Source organism: Schistocerca americana, chromosome 1 (assembly GCF_021461395.2).
Source record: "Schistocerca americana isolate TAMUIC-IGC-003095 chromosome 1, iqSchAmer2.1, whole genome shotgun sequence".
NCBI classification, from domain to species: domain Eukaryota; kingdom Metazoa; phylum Arthropoda; class Insecta; order Orthoptera; family Acrididae; genus Schistocerca; species Schistocerca americana.
This window is the reverse complement of record NC_060119.1, coordinates 107,672,398-107,691,705: the sequence shown is the minus strand read 5'-3', so window position 1 is coordinate 107,691,705 and position 19,308 is coordinate 107,672,398. Positions and strand designations below refer to the sequence as shown.

Below are 19,308 nucleotides of genomic sequence, written 5' to 3'. Positions count from 1 at the left end.
TGTGTTCCAAAGTGTTCAATATGTATGCTTGGAAATGACAAACTGTTGAAACTGCATTTACAACCAATAAGTATATTGGCCATAAGTGGTAATTATGTCCAAAAATTATTGCTATTGCCCCTTTGTTAATCAAACAGTTTTATTGTGTGAAGAGCTTTGTACGTCTATATACATGACTGCATATTTGCAGAGTTTCATAAAAAAAGAGTACTTGACTTAATCACAGAATGTAGACATGGGATCAAAATATCACATGCTAGAAAGATAGCTCTAAATTGTTTAATGAAAGGACTAGCTTTAATCTGATCCTGGAAAATTCACTATAAGCACTATAATGTGTCATCAAAATGGCAAAAACCACGTACTATGCACAAAAAATTCAAAATTCCAAGAACAAGGCAAGAAAAATCCAGAGCATTATTAGGCATGAAATGAATAAAACTGGCAAGGCAAGTGATAATGAACTCACAAATGGCAGTAGAAGTAAAACAGATGATATGAAATTAAAACCATTGGCTATTAAATCCAATGGATTCTTCCTAACAGTAACTGAGAAATCAGAGGGGGGGGGGGGGGGGGGGGGGGGAAACATTGAAAGAAGATTTATTTATTCATCCATGCAACAATAAATATTGTATGGATGTCGTCAGTTTACAACACATGAGCACACATTTACATTTACAATGAAACAGGTTTATCATATTTTGTGTAGTTTTTATAACTAGTCATACACACATTTATAATTACATAATGTTTTGGTGATAATGTCATATGTTGCTAATAATCTACATCTATGTTAAATATTCTTTTACAGTATAACAACTTTTACTTACTAGAAAGGTTTTAAGCTTTTGTCTGAAAGTGAGGGTCTCATTTATTTCTTTAATTTCTTGTGGTAATTTGTTATACAGTTTTATCCCATTATAAAATATACTTTTTTGCATCTTTGCCTTGTTCTTTCTATCTAGATGGAGGTGGTGACAAGCTCTTGTTTCATGGTCATGTATTCGGCTGTTTGTGTTGTACATGTTGAGATTTTTCTTAATGAACATTATGTTCTGAAAGATATACTCACAAGAAACAGTTAGAATTCCTAGCTTTCTAAATAATTCTAGACAGTGGGCCCTGTTGTTGCTGTTTGTTATTATCCTTATGGCTCTTTTTTGTACTTTGAACACAGTTTATATGTTACTGGCACTTGTTCCCCAAAACATGATCCCATAGATCTGATAAAGTTACTTAGACAAGTAATGTATACTACAACACAAGACATTAGTTTCGTTTACTCATTTGTTAGAGAGATCATGAAAATCATTAGGTTACTAAAAGGTAGTTATTCTTCTGGTTATGATGGTATCTCAGCCAAAGTATTAAAATCTTGTGCTGACTTGGCAGCACTGTCCTTGTGATACCATTATAATCAATCAAGGAATATTATCTGAAATACTGAATTATGCAGTAGTAACAAAATATACAAAAGTGCAGGTAAGTGACCTCTAATTATAGGCCAGCCTCACTTATTTCCAGGTTCTGGAACTTTTTTTGGGAGCCTTACAACAAAATACTGAAACAACTCAGTTAGGCTTCCTCAGAGACTTCTCTGCCAACCATACAATATGTGATCTCAAAAACTCAGTTCGTGTAGAGCTAAATGTAAAATTCTGCCAGGGAAATTGAAATGATAGTGCATTAAAAGTCTTCCCCTTGCATGGATGAAGTAATATCTTAACAACAGAAAAGAGAGTGTCACATTAGCAAATGTTACAACGGGAATAAGATAAAATTCAGAGTGGGGAACCTATTAAATATGATGTGCCACAAAGCTCAGTGCATGGCCCAATCCTACTTTTGTTCTACATTAATGGTTTCCTGAGGAAATTGAAGAACTCATAGAAAACAGTAATGTTTTGATGTGATATGAGTTTATTGAGAAAAGTTCCAAACACATACATACCATACGCAGTCAGGAAAATAATGGAAGAGGCTTACAACTGGTTCACAGCCAGTAGCTTAAACCTTAATCTTGCAAAAACTCATACAATCCCATACAAATAAAAATGACTAACAGGTAACAGAACTAGAGATCAATAGGCATACACTGGATGAGGCTCCATGTGTGAAGTTCCCACTTCAGATGGGTAATAAAATGATGTGACACCAGCATGTGGGGAAGGTAACAAGAAACCCCAACTCTGCACGCTTTGCACTCAGAAATTTCTGTCTCATTGTTGACCTGTAGAAAAAATTGCTACTACACTTTGACTACTTTTTCTCAGTTCAGTCCTATGACAATCTTCTGGGGCACTTGAGCTGAGATGAAATAAGAGTTTATTCTACAGAAACATGCAATAAGATTACTGTGTAAAGTTGTAACTGATGATCTTGCAGAGACCTGGGAGTCTGATGTTTACACACTAATACATATTCTCCCTAATGTTATTTGTGGTTAATAACAAGAGTGAATTAGGATGAACTGAGCAATTGACAACCACCTTGCTAGGATCAGAAATAATTTCAGTATAGACTATGCATCCATCTGTAGGATTCAGAATGAAGTTTTATATTCTGGTGCCAAAGTCTACAATATGTTGACAGGGGCCATCTGGCAGGAAACTGCAAGTCCCCACACAATAAAGAATACATCTTTAGCCATTCCTTCTACAATATATCTGAATATCTGGACTCAGGAATGTAAATTCTGTGTAACTAATGTGTGTATCAGGCAGATCCTAATTTTATCAGTATGTAGACAGATAATAGTGACCTGTCTAAAATTAAAATCATTTTTTGAAGTATTAGATAATAACAGCCCCTGAGTAGTATAGGAGTAGGATTGATGGAACATGATGCGTGAAAGAATGAGTGAATGAATGGATGAATTATACCTTAAGAGATCCCTGTATAATTAGATTTGAGAAACATAGATTACAGACAAATCATTGTATGGGAGTCAAGGAAAGCTTTTTTTATTGTATATAAATATTAACTCAGGTTGTGGGAATGGAGAGCTATTTTTATGGTGTTTTTGTCATGTTCATCTGCAGTAATTTTGAACCATAGAAAACTTCTGTATGGTGATGAGAGCACAGAGGATAAAGATTGTAACTGCTTCATCATAGAGTGCCTTATCAACCTTGAAAAGATCAAAGGATGCACTGACTGCCCATAAACCACACACACACACACACACACACACACACACACACACACACAAGGAATGGAGATCATGTTCTCATTGTTTGACAGTCATATAAAATAGAATGTCTTTGGAGATTTGAAATGGTGCATCAGAATGTAAATGTATCAAAGGAAGCAGGAGACTAATCTTTTTAAATGTGTATGTATGTTTTTGAAGAAGTCCAAGAAACCTAAACTTTATTGAATCAAAAACACATTAATTTTTTCATTTAGATCCTTTAAGCCCAAAATCGGATCCTCAATTAAACACCCATATGCATTGCAAATACAGTAAGGCTCAGAATGGAAGGCAGTAATACTAATAATAGCAATAATAATAATAATAATAATAATAATAATAATAATAACTGCCCACCTCTGCAGTTAAAGTGAGTGCTTTTTGGGATAGGAAATGATGTCTTTATTTACAGCTATTGTTACGTAATGGAAAATACAGTATGGAATAATGACAATATTATGAAAAAGGATAGTGGCTACTCAACATATGGCAAAGATGTTGAGTCACATATAGGCCTGTGGGGCCAAAAGCTTTGACAGTCTTTTCGTTGCGTCTATCTGCAATATAGCATCTCTGCTATGTGGTGAGCAGCAACTTTTCATAATATTGTTACATAAGGGTAATAGCAGGCCGGCCATGGTGGCCGAGCTGTTCTAGGTGCTTCAGTCTGGAACCGCATGACTGCTACCGTCGCTGGTTTGAATCCTGCCTCGGGCATGGATGTGTACGGTGTCATCAGGTTAGTTAGGTTTAAGTAGTTCTAAGTTCTAGGGGACTGATGACCTCAGATGTTAAGTCCCATAGTGCTCAGAGCCATTTGAACCATTTGTAATATCAGATGTGGTACTGTTCAGTGCAGGTAAGTTACCCTAGAATGAGACTGGAGTCATATTTTATTGTTTGTACACGTCTATACTTAGTAAAGCTCTCACATACAAAAAGAATTGCTTTCGTTTATGATGACATTGAGTGTCAAATATATCTCAAGATGGCAGTGTCAACTTAGTTCAAAGAATAATTTCAGATCGTAACACAGGTACTCAAGTAATCAGCTTTCTAAGAAATACATCTCACATACTTTAATAGGGAACATATTGCAGAAATGTGATCCTTCTTGAAAGAGAGGTATCTGAGAGCACAGGACACAAGACAAAAATATTGTTGGTACTCTGTACAAGTCAAAAATTCTCTAATTTTACCCTTGAGGTCATTAGTGAGATTTCAGTTGGATAAAGGAAGAACCATGAACCATGGACCTTGCTGCTGATGGGGAAACTTGCATGCCTCAGCAATGCAATAGCCGTGCCATAAGTGCAACCAGCCGTAATGGAGGAGTATCTGTTGAGAGGCCAGACAAACGTGTGGGTCCTGAAGAGTGGCAGCAGCCTTTTCAATAGTTGCAGGGGCAACAGTCTGGATGATTGGCTGAGCTGGCCATGTAACATTAACCAAAACAGCCTTGCTGTGCTGGTACTATGAACAGCTGAAAGCAAGGGGCCATGCAGCTTTACTGTATGGTTAAATGATGATGGCATCATCTTGGGTAAAATATTCTGGAGGTAAAATAGTCCTCCATGATGTCCAGGCAGGGAATACTCAGGAGGATGTTTTTATCAAGAGAAACAAAACTGGCATTCTGCAGATTGGAGCGTGTAATGTCAGACCCCTTAATCAGACAGATAGGTTAGAAAATTTAAAAAGGGAAATGGATAGATTAAAGTTAGATACAGTGGAAATTAGTGAAGTTCAGTGGCAGGAAGAATAAGACTTCTGGTCAGGTGAATACAGTGTGATAAATACAAAATCAAATAGGGGTAATGCAGGAGTAGGTTTAATAACAAATAAAAAAAAGAGCGTGGGTAAGCTACGAACAGCGTGGTGAACACTTTATTGTAGCCAAGACAGACATGAAGCCCACGCCTACCACAGTAGTACAAGTATATATGCCAACTAGCTCCACAGATGATGAAGAGATTGAAGAAATGTATGATGACATAAAAGAAATTATTCAGATAGTGAAGGGAGAAGAAAATTTAATAGTTACGGGGAGCTGGAATTTGATAATAGGAAAAGGAAGAGAAGGAAAAGTAGTAGGCAAATATGGATTGGGGGTAAGGAATGAAAGAGGAATTTTGTACAGAGCATAACTTAATCATACCTAACATTTGGTTTAAGAATAATTAAAGAAGATTGTATATGTGGAAGAGACCTGGAGACACTGGATGGTTCCAGACAGATTATATAATGGCAAGACAGAGATTTAGGAACCAGGTTTTAAATTGTAAGACATTTCCAGGAGCAGATGTGGACTCTGACCACAATCTATTGGTTATGAACTGTAGATTAAAACTGAAGAAACCGCAGAAAGGTGGGAATTTAAGCATATGGGACCTGGATAAACTGAAAGAACCAAAGGTTGTAGAGAGTTTCAGCAGTGAGCATTAGGGAACAATTGACAAGAATGGAGGAAAGAAATACAGTAGAAGAAGAATGGGTAGCTTTGAGAGATTAAATAGTGAAGGCAGCAGAGGAACAAGTAGGTAAAACGATGAGGGCTAGTAGAAATCCTTAGGTAACAGAAGAGATATTGAATTTAATTGATGAAAGGAGAAAATAAAAAAATGCAGTAAATGAAGCAGGCAAAAAGGAATACAAACGTCTCAAAAATGAGATCTACAGGAAGTGCAAAATGGCTAAGCAGTGATGGCTACAGGACAAATGTAAGGATGCAGATGCATATGTCACTAGGGGTAAGATAGATACTGCATACAGGAAAATTACAAGAGACCTTTGGAGAAAAGAGACCTGCTTGTATGAAACCAGATAGCAGTTATAAGAGTCGAGGGGCATGAAAAGGAAGCAGTGGTTGGGAAGGGAAAGAGACAGGGTTGTAGTCTATCCCTGATGTTTTTCAATCTATATATTGAGCAAGCATTAAAGGAAATAAAAGAAAAATTTGGAGTAGGAATTAAAATCCATGGAGAAGAAATAAAAACTTTGAGGTTTGCCAATGACATTGTAATTCTGTCAGAGACAGCAAAGGAACTGGAAGAGCAGTTGAATGAAATGGACAGTGTCTTGAATGAATGATAGAAGATGAACATCAACAAAAGCAAAACGAAGATAATGGAATGTAGTCAAATTAAGTCAGGTGATGCTGAGGGAATTAGATTAGGAAATGAGACACTTAAAGTAGTAGATGAGTTTTGCTATTTGGGGAGCAAAATAACTGATGTTGGCTGAAGTAGAGAGGATATAAAATGTAGACTGGCAATGGCAAGGAATGCATTTCTGAAGAAGAGGAATTTGTTAAAATCGAGTATAGATTTAAGTGAAGTCATTTCTGAAAGTATTTGTATGGAGTGTAGCCATGTATGGAAGTGAAACATGTACGATAAATAGTTTGGACAAGAAAAGAATAGAAGCTTTTGAAGTGTGGCGCTACGGAAGAATGCCGAAGATTAGATGACTAGATCACGTAACTAATGAGGAGGTACTGAATAGAAATGGGGAGAAGAGGAATTTGTGACATGACTCGACTAGAAGAAGGGATCATTTGGTAGGGTACATTCTGAGGCATCAAGGGATCACCAATTTAGTATTGGAGGGCAGCGTGGAGGGTAAAAATCATAGAGGGAGACCAAGAGATGAATATACTAAGTAGATTCAGAAGGATGTAGGTTGCAGTAGGTACTTGGAGATGAAGAGGCTTGCACAGGATAGAATAGCATAGAGAGCTGCATCAAATCAGTCTCTGGACATAAGACCACAACAACAACAAATGAAGATGTTTCTTGGCTCTCATTGGAATGTGATTTCTTGGAATTCTATGACTAAAGTTCACTGTGGTAAAAACTGAATTTCTTTTAGAGTCTCCTTCCATAAATAGTCTTTTCCTCTTCATTTAATCTTAATTGGCAACACACGCAGACTAACAGTAATCAGGAATTGGTTAAATTAAGGTTTCGTGAGTGATATCCTTAGCCTAGCTTTCTTCTAGTAAGTCTCAATATGGCATCTGCCTTCCCATGGCATAAATTGTGTAATTCCACTTTAAATTGTTTTGAACAGATATTCATACATACTTGATGGTTGTGACTGATTACAGTGACTGACTGCAATTTTTTAGTTACATGTAGTGGGTCTTTCTGACTGTTTATGCAGATTATGCTACATTTATTTGTGTTCATGGCCAGATGCAAGTCTTTGGACCAAGTGCTAATTGTAGTCAAACCCAACTGCATTTAGTAAGTTTTCTAGTTATGTCACCTCCTTGTATGAAACTGCATTGCCTACGAATAGCCTGGTGGGGAGGTATAAATATAATTTTACGCCGCCCACATATCTGTGGATTTAGCTTCCAGAAGAGAAAGAAAGCGTTATGCTGAGTTGCAGAGAGGCACAACAAAAAGACTGTCACAACATAAGCTTTTGGCCAACAAAGCTTTTGTCAAGAATAGACAATGGACAGACAGACAGACACACACACACACACACACACACACACACACACACACACGCACAAATGCAACTCACATGACCACACTCTTTGGCAGCTTGGACTATGAATAGCACCACATGATGGGTTAGGCAACCGGGTGGGTGTAAGGAAGAGGCTGGGGCAGGGAGGGGGAGGGATAGCAGGGTAAGGTTGGGGATCGATAAAGTGCTGCTGGGGAAATGTGGAGGAACGAGGTGGAGAGAAGGGTATGCAAGCTAGATCCAGTCAGGAGGTTAGATGGAGAGTGGTGAGAAGCGGGGAGGGGGGGGGGGAGGAGTAGCGGAAAAGGAGAGTAGTAAAAAGACTGCGTGTGTTGGCGGAAGAGAGGGCTGCATACTGCTGGAATGGGTACAGGGAAGGGGCTAGATGGGTACACACAATGACTAATGAAGGTTGAGGCTGGAAGGGTTACAGGAATGTAACCCCTCCCCCATCTCTTCCCCAACCACTGTCAAACCTCCTGACTGCACCTACCTACCATACTCCTCTCTTCATCTCATCCCTGCCTGCTATCCCAATGGCACCTTACCAACCCTCACCCTTACTCTTCTATCCCTCCCTCTCCCCTCCCCAGTCTCTTCCTTATCTCCACCCAGTTGCCACTCCCATCATGTGCCACTGTTCGTAGTCTGGCCTCAGCTGCCAGAGAGTGTGGTTATGTGTATGTGAATTGCATTTGTGTGAGTGTGTGTGTGTGTTTCAGTTGTCTGTTTTTGACAAAGGCCTTGTAGGTCAAAAGCTTATTTTGTGACAGTCCTTTTGTTTTGCTTCTCTGCCACTCAGCGTCTTCACCGTATGGTGAGTACCAACTATCATGTTCATAATTCTGTTACTTCCATCCTGGATTTTCCGATGTTTGATAATAAGCCTTATGAAACTCGAAAAGTAACCTTGCTGTGAAATGAGGGATATCCTACCCAAGATCCTTCCCACCCTCCTAAAGTGTTGAGCTGTCCTCCTTCCAATCTCCACAACATCCTAATTTATCCCTTTGCCACTTCAAACCCGATCCCTGTGGAAGACCCAGGTGCAAGACTTGCCCAGCCCACCCACCCAGCACTTCCTATTCCTGTCCCGTCACAGGCTTGTCCCACCCTATTAAGGACTGGTACACTGGCAAAAACAGCCATGTCATATTTAGGATGAGTGGCCACTGCAAAACTGTGGCCAAGAGCATGGTATACCACCCTGTGGTACAACTTGCTGTTGAACATAACCTGATTTCAATGGCTGCTTTACAACCTAGGCCATCTGGTTCCTCACTTCCACTACCAACTTCCCCAAACGGCGTAGATGGGAGTTATCCTTACAACATATTCTTCTCTCCTGAACTTATTCCAACCTCAACCTATGGCAACCTAGTGTCCCCACATCCTGTCTTATCACTGTAACAGTTGCATTCCAGACCAAGCTGCCGGAGATGGCAGTCATATGCACATGAGGTGGGCTTGCTTTTATGAATGTTTGTGTGTTTTCTTTTCTGAAGAAGGCTTTTGGCGAAGGTTAGATGTGTAACAGTCTTTTGTATCAATCTATCCTTTTACTAATGTTGTTGATAATCAATGTTAAAAGAGAGCCCAAACAGACAAGAGAACAAAGTAAATTCATGCCTCCACTCTATCTATCTCTATCAATGAAACCATTCACATACCAAAAACCTTCAAAAAATGCCCTCAGGAATTGATGATATTCCAGATGTTATCACAAAGGAATGTCTTGCAAACAACTCTTGGAGAGATAATTTTGATAGGAACTTTATTATTACTTTTTGCCAAACTCACTGAATGAATCATATACAACATATTAAAGAAATTTCTGGACAAGAACAAAATGCCCCACAGAGTTTCCGTAAAAATAAATGCTTGACTAGTGCCATCTATAGTTTATTACAAAATGTCCTAGATGAACTGGACAAAAAACAAAATAGTGTTGATATTTTCTTAGATCTAAACCAAGCTTTTGACTTTGTGGACTATAGAATCCTGTTGGAAATGCTCCAAAAGTATGGCATTAGAGGTACTGCATTAAAGTGGTTCTTCTCATGCATAACAAATCAGAAACAGAAAGTAGTAGTAACATACAAACTGAATGATAGCACTTGAACATATTTTTTCAGATACAGGAATAATATAAAGTGTAGTCCGTCAAGGATTCATTCTTAGGCCTATTCTTTTCCTTTGTACATAAAAGACCTAGATCTAAACATTGACTCACCAATAAATACATTGTTTGCAAATGATGCTAACATCCTTCTAAGAGAGAAAACTGCGACACAACTACAAACAAAAATAAATAAAGCTACAGACCAGCTGAATGACTGGTTTGGAGGAAATAAACTAATAATAAATACATCCAAAAGAACTGTTCTTAATTTCTGTTTAAAAGGGAGAGCCTTCAACATCTCCATCACAATAAACACCAGTGGAATTACACTCTCATTCGAAACAAAAATTTAGGCATATTGCTTCAACATGATTTTGAATGGCAAACACATAACAAAAACAAATATGACACTGAAGAAAGTATGCTACAGTCTAAGTTTGCTTACACGTAAAGCAAGCTTCAGCACTGTTTGATTGCATACTTTGCCCAGTTCTGCAGTGTTCTACAGTATAGGATTATATTCCAGAGTAGCGCAACTAACTCAGTCAGCTTCTTCACCCAAAAGAGGGCTTTAAACGTAATACACCATGCACAAGAAACAAATTCCTGCAGGCTCCGCTTTCAGAAATCTTCAGTCCTCCCACTCCCCTACATTTTTACTCTAGAAATTTACAGACATGTGAGAAAGAATTTAAAAGAGATAAATAAAACTTAAATGTGCATGAATGTGACACTAGGCAAAAAGACAAATTCCATGTCCACTCACTAAGAAAAACAGCCCTTAAAACCTCCACTACAAGTGGTGCAATACAAATGTACAATGGCCTGTCTCATAAAATAAAAGTTATTTCTTCATTTTCAGTATTTTATAAAACCCTAAGGGCATTCTACTTTGATCACAACTTCTATTCAGTGGTAGAATTTTTAGATCATATGAAGTACAACAGACTTGAAGCAAGAATACACAGAACCTGCTGCTTCTAAAGCAAGAGCAAATAGAGTGTGTGTGTGTGTGTGTGTGTGTGTGTGTGTGTGTGTGTGTGTGGGTGGGTGGGTGGGGGGGGGAGGGGGGGAGGGGGGGGGGACACTTGTGCATGAATGACAAATGACGTCTCACTATCTGTAGAGATTTACTGGTTGAATGAAGAATATATAATAAAAGAATGGAAAATCCAGGATGGAGTAATAACAATATTATTTTCATAATACTGAACATACATAAACCAACACAAGAAAGACAATACTGTTTCCACTGACCAGGGATCCCAAACTTTTCCTCTGATGGAATGGTGGTATTTCATAGAATACACTATTTATTTTGAAGGTTAATAAAATATAAAATGAGAAAAACGTGCTGTATTCAGTGATTACTTCAATTTTAAATCATAACAAACAACACAGAAATCATAAGAGACAGCCTACATTACACTTGTTCATCCTCTGCTGGAATATTGCTGCATGGTATGGGATCCTTACCAGGTAGAATTGACAGAGGACATCGAAAAAGTGCAAAGAAGGACAGATATCACGCAATAGGTGTGAGAGAGTCACTGATATGATACATGAGTTGGGGTGGCAGTCACTGAAACAAAGGCGGTTTTCTTTGCAGCGAAATCTATTTACGAAATATCAAACACCAGCTTTCTCTTCCAAATGCAAAAATATTTTGTTGACACCCACCTACATAGCGAGAAGTGATCATCATAATAAAATAAGAGAAATCAGAGCTCGAACGGAAAGATGTAGGTGTTACTTTTTCTTACGCACAATTCGAGAGTGGAATGGTAGAGAAGTAGTATGAAAATGGTTCAATGAACCCTCTGCCAGGCACTTAAGTGTGAATTGCAGAGTAACCATGTAGATGTAGATGTAGATAATAAAATTTTAAGAAAAAAACATATTATTCATATTTTTTGTGGAATACTTATTTTCTTCCAGTGGAACATCAGTGTTCTACATCTATATCTACATCCATACTCTGAAAACCACTGAAGTGCATGGCTGAGGGCAGGTGTCATTGTACCAGTTATTAGGGCTTCTTCCTGTTCCATCCACGCATGAAGCATGGGAAGAATAGTTGTTTCAATGTGTGTATGTGTGCTGTAAATATTCTGATCTTATCCTCCCAATCCCTATGTGAGTGATACATATGGCATTGTAGTATATCCATAGAATAACAGTATATTCATAGAATCATCTTTTAAAGCCGGTTCTCAAAACTGTTAGTACACTTTTTTTGGGATAGTTTAAATCTATCTTCAAGAGGCTGCTAGTTAAGTTTCTTCAGCATTTCTGTAACACTTTCCCAAGATTCAAACAAACCTGATATCATTTGTGCTGGCCTTCTCTGTATATGTCCAATATCCCCTGTTAGCCCAACTTGATACAGATCTGACACACTTGACCAATATTCTAGAATGGGTTACACAAGTGATTTGTAAGCAATCTCCTTTGCAGACTGATTGCACTTCCCCAGTATTCTACCTATGAAATGAAGTCTACCACCCACTTTAGCCACAACTGAGCTATGTGAGCATTCCATTTCATATCCCTACAAAGTGGTGCACCGAGGTATCTATATGAATTGACTCATTCCAACTGTGACTTATTGGTATTGTAGTTATAGGATACTACTTTTTTTCATTTTGTGAAGTGCTCAGTTTTACTTTTCTGAGCATTTAGAGTAAGTTGCCAATCTTAGCATCAGTCCGAAATCTTATCCAAGATCTGACTGAATATTTATGCAGCAGCTTTCAGTCAGTGCTTCATTATAGAGAGCTACATCATCTGAAAAAAGTCTTAGGTTATTACTAATATTATCTACAACATCATTAATATAATTCATGAACAGCAAGGGTCCCAGCACACTTCCCTGGGGTACACCTAAAGTTACTTCTGCATCTAATGATGACTCTCCATCCAAGGTAACATGTTGTGCCCTCCCTGCCAAAAAGTCCTCAATCCAGTTACAAATTTCATTTGGTACTCCATATGAGCATACTTTTGACAATAAATGTAACTGTGGTACCGAGTCAAATGTTTTTTGGACATCAAGAAATACTGGATCTACCTGACTGCTTTGATCAAAAGCTTCCAGTATGTCATGAGAGAACTATGAGTTGAGTTTCACATGATCAATGTTTTCAGAATCAATGCTGATTAGCACGGAGAAGGTCATTATATTCAAGATGTGTCATTATGTTTGAGCTCAGAATACATTCTAAGATTCTACAACAAATCAATTTCAAAGATATTGGATGATAGTTTCAATACGAGAGAAGGAAAGTTGCTACTTCACCATATAGCGGAGATGCTGAGCCACAATAGTCACAGTAAAAAGATTCACACAATCATAGCTTTTGGCCATTAAGGCCTTTGTCAGCAGTAGACACACATACACACACGCACACACACACTCACGCAAGTGCAACTAGCACACACATCTGCAGTCTCAGAGAGCTGAAACTGCACTGCGAGCAGCAGCACCAGTGCATGATGGGAATGGCAACTGGGTGGGGGTAAGGAGGAGCCTGGTGCAGGGAGGGGAGGGATAGTATGGTGGGAGTGGTGGACAGTGAAATGTTGCAGTTTAGAGGGAGGGTAGGAGAGAAGGTGCGGAGGGGGGAGGGGGTAAGTAGCGAAAAGGAGAGAAATAAAAATACTAATACTAATACTAATAATAATAATAATAATAATAAAGGAAATTAAATGACTGGGTGTGGTGGTGAAATGATGACTGTGTAGTGCTGGAATAGGAACAGGGAGGGGACTGGATGGGTGAGGACAGTGACTAGCGAAGGTTGAGGCCAGGAGGGTTACGGGAACCTAGGATGTATTGCAGGAAAAGTTCCCACCTGTGCAATTCAGAAAAGATGGTGTTGGTGGGAAGGTGGGAAGGATCCATATGGCACAGGCTGTCAAGCAGTCATTGAGATGAGGGGGTATCATGTTTGGCAGCGTGTTCAGCTACAGGGTGGTCCACTTGTTTTTTGGCCACAGTTTGTCGGTGGCCGTTCATGAGGACAGACAGCTTGTTGGTTGTCACGCCTACATAGAAAGCCCACAGTGGTTGCAGCTTAGCTTGCAAATCACATGACTGGTTTCACAGGTAGCCCTGCCTTTGATGTGATAGGTAATGTTAGTGACCGGACTGGAGTAGGTGGCAGTAGGAGGATGTATGGGACAAGTCTTGCATCTAGGTCTATTACACAGGTATGAGCCATGAGGTAAGAGATTGGGAGCAGGGGTTGTGTAAGGATGGATGAGTATATTCTGTAGGTTCCACTATTGTCATCTTCCTCAGATTTCATCTCTTTTTTTTCCCTCTGTGCATCTATTTCGTACACGTATTTGGGTGTTTTTTTGTGTAATTTTTCAGACATAATTCTTCTTTCTTACGTATTTTTTCGCATTTTTGCACCACCTTGCTCCTTCCATCTGCATCAATACGGAAAAGTTTCCTTATCCCTAGCCAGATCCCAGTCCCACATACTGTTCCTGCCTTGTTGCTTAGCTCATGAAATCCCCCCTAGTGGCCTTACCATCAAATTACCCATCTCTGGTTGCCACCCCTCCTTCCACAATGACCTCTACCTGTTCAGATTCCGCCAATCCTTAGCCCTCACCAACATAGTCCTGCAAAACCATATTCACCAAGCCCAATCCTCCTTGCAGTACCTTCTCTCCATCTGCAAAATTCTCCTGCTATATAATCGCAGATTCCTGGAACCCATAACACACATTGAAACTCTTGCCCTTCAGGAACTTAAGCAACATGCATAATGCCACCTCAAAAAGCTCTCCATCCTGCTCACTTCCTACTCCTGCCACTGTCCACCACTTCTACAACAACCTCCAAACCTCCTCCACGCCCCCTCATAGCTGACAAACCTTGTCTCGCAGACCTACTACACTTACCCCACCCTCCGAAACTCCCTTCCACCACGACACAGAGCTCAAATCCTAAACAGACCCGCAACACAGTCACGAATCTTTCCTCCAGAAGCCTTAGTCCCACAGAAATATCAGTCCTTTTCAAAGGCCTCACCTTTTGCCCCACTCCCAAATTCAACCATGCAGGACTAGTTAAAGACCTTCTCTCCTTTTCCCGGTCCCTACAGTGGAAACACTTTTTCACCACCAATCCTACCAATCAGACTCAACCAAAGACCAACATTGAACCTTGCCTAACTCTGTTCACTCCTCCATCCAACTGTGATCATCCCCACTGCCTCCAAACCATCCCCTGTTAACTTTCCAGAATTTCTTATCCTTGAACCTTGCCTCGCCATCATTTCCAAATCCTTCAACATGCATACTAACCTTACATCTGCAGAAAGAACCACAGTCCACCATCTAAATACTGATCCCGATCTTATAATTCTACATGCAGACAAAGGCTCCACCACCGTAGTTTTGAACCACAAGGATTACATGGCAGAAGGACTCCGTCAGCTGTCAGATACTTCCACCTATAAACCATGCCACAGTGATCCCATTCCAGCAATCCAGCAGGATCTCCAGTCACTACTCAAATCCTTAGGCCCATCCCAGAACCTCTTTTCCCAGAGTCCATCTCTCTACTTGCCCCTACCACTCCCCGCACTCCTACCTTCTACATGCTTTCTAAAGTCCATAAACCCAACCACCCAGGACACCCCATTGTGGCCAGTTACTGTGCCCCCACTGAGAGAATCTCTGCTCTTGTAGACCAACACCTCCAACCTATTACCCGGAACCTATCCTCCTATATAAAAGATACCAACCATTTCCTCGACCGACTCTCCACAGTTCCTCTCCCTTTACCACACGGTGCCCTGCTCGTCACTATTGATGCCACCTTCCTGTACACTAACATTCCTAATGCCCTTTGCCTTACTGCTATTGAACACTACCTTTCCATATGCCCTATGGATTCCAAACCAACAACCTCCTTCCTAGTCTCCATGACCAACTATATCCTCACCCACAATTACTTCTCCTTTGAAGGCATTACCTACAAACAAATCCGCGGTACAGCTATGGGTACCTGCCTGGCATCATCCTATGCTAACCTATTCATGGGCCATCTAGAGGAATCTTTCCTAAAAACTCAGAATCCTAAACCACTCAGCTGGTTCAGATTCATTGATGACATCTTTGCTATCTGGATTGAAGGTGATGACATCTTATTCACATTCCTCCAGAACCTCAACAACTTCTCCCCCATTTGCTTCACCTGGTCCTACTCAACCCAACAAGCCACCTTCCTAGATGTTGACCTACGCCTCAGAGATGGCTACATCAGTACCTCCGTCCATATCAAACCTATTAACCACCAGCAATACCTCCACTTCGACAGCTGCCACCCGTTTCATACCAAGAAGTCCCTTCTGTACAGCCTAGCCACCTGTGGTCGTCACACCTGCAGTGATGAGCAGTCTCTCTCTAAATATACCGAGGGTCTTACGGAAGCCTTTACTGACCGTAATTGTCATCCCATCCTTGTACAGAAACAAATCTCCCATGCCTTATCTTTCCAGTCTCCCAGCACCTCCCAAAGTCCCACAGTCCAGCCACAGAGGAGCATTCCCCTCATAACTCAGTACCATCCGGGGCTGGAGCAACTGAATTACATTCTCCGCCAGGGTTTCGATTACCTCTCATCGTGCCCTGAAATAAGAAGTGTCCTACCGACTATCCTTCCCACCCCTCCTACCGTGGTATTCCGCTGTCCATCGAACCTACACAATACACTCATCCATCCTTACACAACCTCTGCTCCCAGTCCCTTATCTCATGGCTCATACCTGTGTAATAGACCTAGATGCAAGACCTGTCCCATACATCCTCCTACCACCACCTACTCCAGTCCGGTCACCAACATTACCTATCACATCAAAGGCAGGGCTACCTGTGAAACCATTCATATTATCTACAAGCTAAGCTGCAACCACTGTGCTGCTTTCTATGTGGGCATGACAACCAACAAGCTGTCTGTCTTCATGAACGGCCACCGACAAACTGTGGCCAAAAAACAAGTGGACCACCCTGTAGCTGAACACGCTGCCAAACATGATACCCCTCATCTCAATGATTGCTTTACAGCCTGAGCCATATGGATCCTTCCCACCAGCACCAGCTTTTCTGAATTGTGCAGGTGGGAATTTTCCCTGCAATACATTCTAGGTTCCCGTAACCCTCCCAGCCTCAACATTCGTTAGTCACTGTCTTCACCCATCTAGCCCCCTCCCTGTTCCCACTCCAGCACTACATGGCTGCCATTTCACTGCCACACCCAGTCATTTAATTTCCTTTATTTTTATTTTTATTATTATTATTTTTATTTCTCTCCTTTTCACTACTTACCCCCTCCCCCCTCCGCACCTTCTCTCCTACCCTCCGTCTAAACTGCAACACTTCAATGTCCACCACTCCCACCATACTATCCCTCCCCCTCCCTGCCCCAGCCTACTCCTCACCGCCACCCAGTTGCCACTCCCATCATGCACTGGTGCTGCTGCTCTCAGTGTAGTTTCAGCTCTCTGAGACTGCAGATGTGTGTCCTAGTTGCGCTTGCGTGAGTGTGTGTGTGCGTGTGTGTATGTGTGTCTACTGCTAACAAAGGCCTTAATGGCTGAAAGCTATGATTGTGTGAATCTTTTTATTGTGCCTATCAGGGCTTAGCATCTCCGCTATATGGTGAGTAGCAACTTACCTTCTCTCATATTGTTACATTCCATCCTGGATTTTCCATTGGATGATACTTTTGTTGATCACTTCTACTACCCTTCTTGTAGCTGGATGTGTCCTGTGCTTTTTCCAACTACTGGGCACAATTTTCTGTTTGAGGGATCTACAATATTTTATATTTAGAAGAGTACCTCTCAGTTGCACATTCAGTATAGAATTTAATAGGGATTCCATCAGGCTCTGGAGCCCTGTTCAATTTTAATGACTTCAGCTTTTCTCAGTACTACTGAAGGTAATACTGATTGCACTTATCTTTTCAGTGGTATGAGGATTGAATTAGGATGATTCTCTTGTGTTTTCCTTTGTAAAGAAACATTTGAAAAAAAAAGAGTTAAGCATTTCAGCTTTTGTTTTGCTACTCAGTTTCAGTTTCCGTCTCATTCGCTAGGGACTGGACACTAACTTTGGTGTTGCTAACAGCCTTTACATATGACCAGAATTTCTTTGGATTTTATGAAAGATCATTTGACAATATTCTGCTATGGTAATCATTGAAGACTTCATGCCTTGCCCTCTTGACTGTCAAACGCATTTCATTCAGCATCTATCTATAGTCCCATGCTTTATTTTACATCTGTTATACTTTAGTCTCTGTTTCTTTAGAATTGTCTTTACAGTGACTGTATACCATGGAGGACTCATGGAACACAGTTTGGGAAACTCTGCTATACACTCTAATGTAATAAATGTATATTTTATAAACTGTACAGACTATCATCATTCAAGCTGCAACAACAGCTCAGTTTTTGAGTCACTTCTACCCCAAGAAAAACATTTAAGTACATTTTCATGGTCTAAATTACTCCCCACAATATTAGTAAAGCAATTAACAAGCTTGGAAATTCTAAAACAGAGGAATGCTATGGAATGACTAACTTCGTCATAAAGAGCATAGCAAATAAAATTAAAATTCCATTGCTTTATCTAGCCAAGACATATGTGGCAGATGATATTTTCCCAGAAGCTCTTAAAATGTGTTACTCTCTTGATATTTAAGAAAGGAGAAAGACACCTCCCTGGTAACTGTAGACCAATGTCAATTGTTCCAATTGTATCAAAAATAGTAGAAAGCTGTATACACAGACAAATATATACGTATTTTGAAAATAACAGGTTACTGATTGCAAACCAGTTTGGCTTTAGATTAGATCTGTCAAAAGTAAAAGCAGCAGGAAATCTATTAAATATTATACATGTGGTATACTTACATTCTTGAGCTAAGCCATCTACTGAGTGTCACACAATCCTATCTTAATAAAATTAGCTCACTATGGAATTAGAAATGAATTGTCAAGTGTATTTAGAACCTATCTGACTGGCATGCTACGCAAGTATATGCAAATAATTGGACATCACACTTGCTGAATATAAAAAAAGAAATACCACAGGGGTTGGTTCTTGGATTCCTTCCCTTCAATTTTTATATAAATGATTTCTCAAGTTATATACCATGTGAGAATGTGCTGTATGCCAGTGACCTCACACTGATAACAACAGATAAAAGTGTTCAAAATTACAACAGAGAAATAACCAAGATGACTAAACACTGGTGCTAGCCAACCAGCTGCCCATTAACAAAATAAAAACAAGACAACTATATTTAAGTCTCAGAACAATGAAGTCTGAGAATAAGAATGTGAAGTTACGTGGGCTTGAGATTTATAAAAGACTGTTGTGTGATGGACACAGAAATTACTTAAGCAATAAATTAGCAAGAGTATAATTTTTATTATATAAATTAAGATGAATTGTCAATAAGAATCTGCTACTATACTAG

At 39.9% G+C, this 19,308-nt stretch overlaps 1 protein-coding gene across 1 annotated transcript in view; it reads right to left on the bottom strand.

Annotated features, from left to right (window-relative positions):
* The window catches only part of LOC124603351 (extracellular matrix organizing protein FRAS1-like), a 218,419-nt gene that overhangs the window by 2,209 nt on the left and 196,902 nt on the right, over positions 1–19,308 (bottom strand). The window lies entirely within an intron of this gene.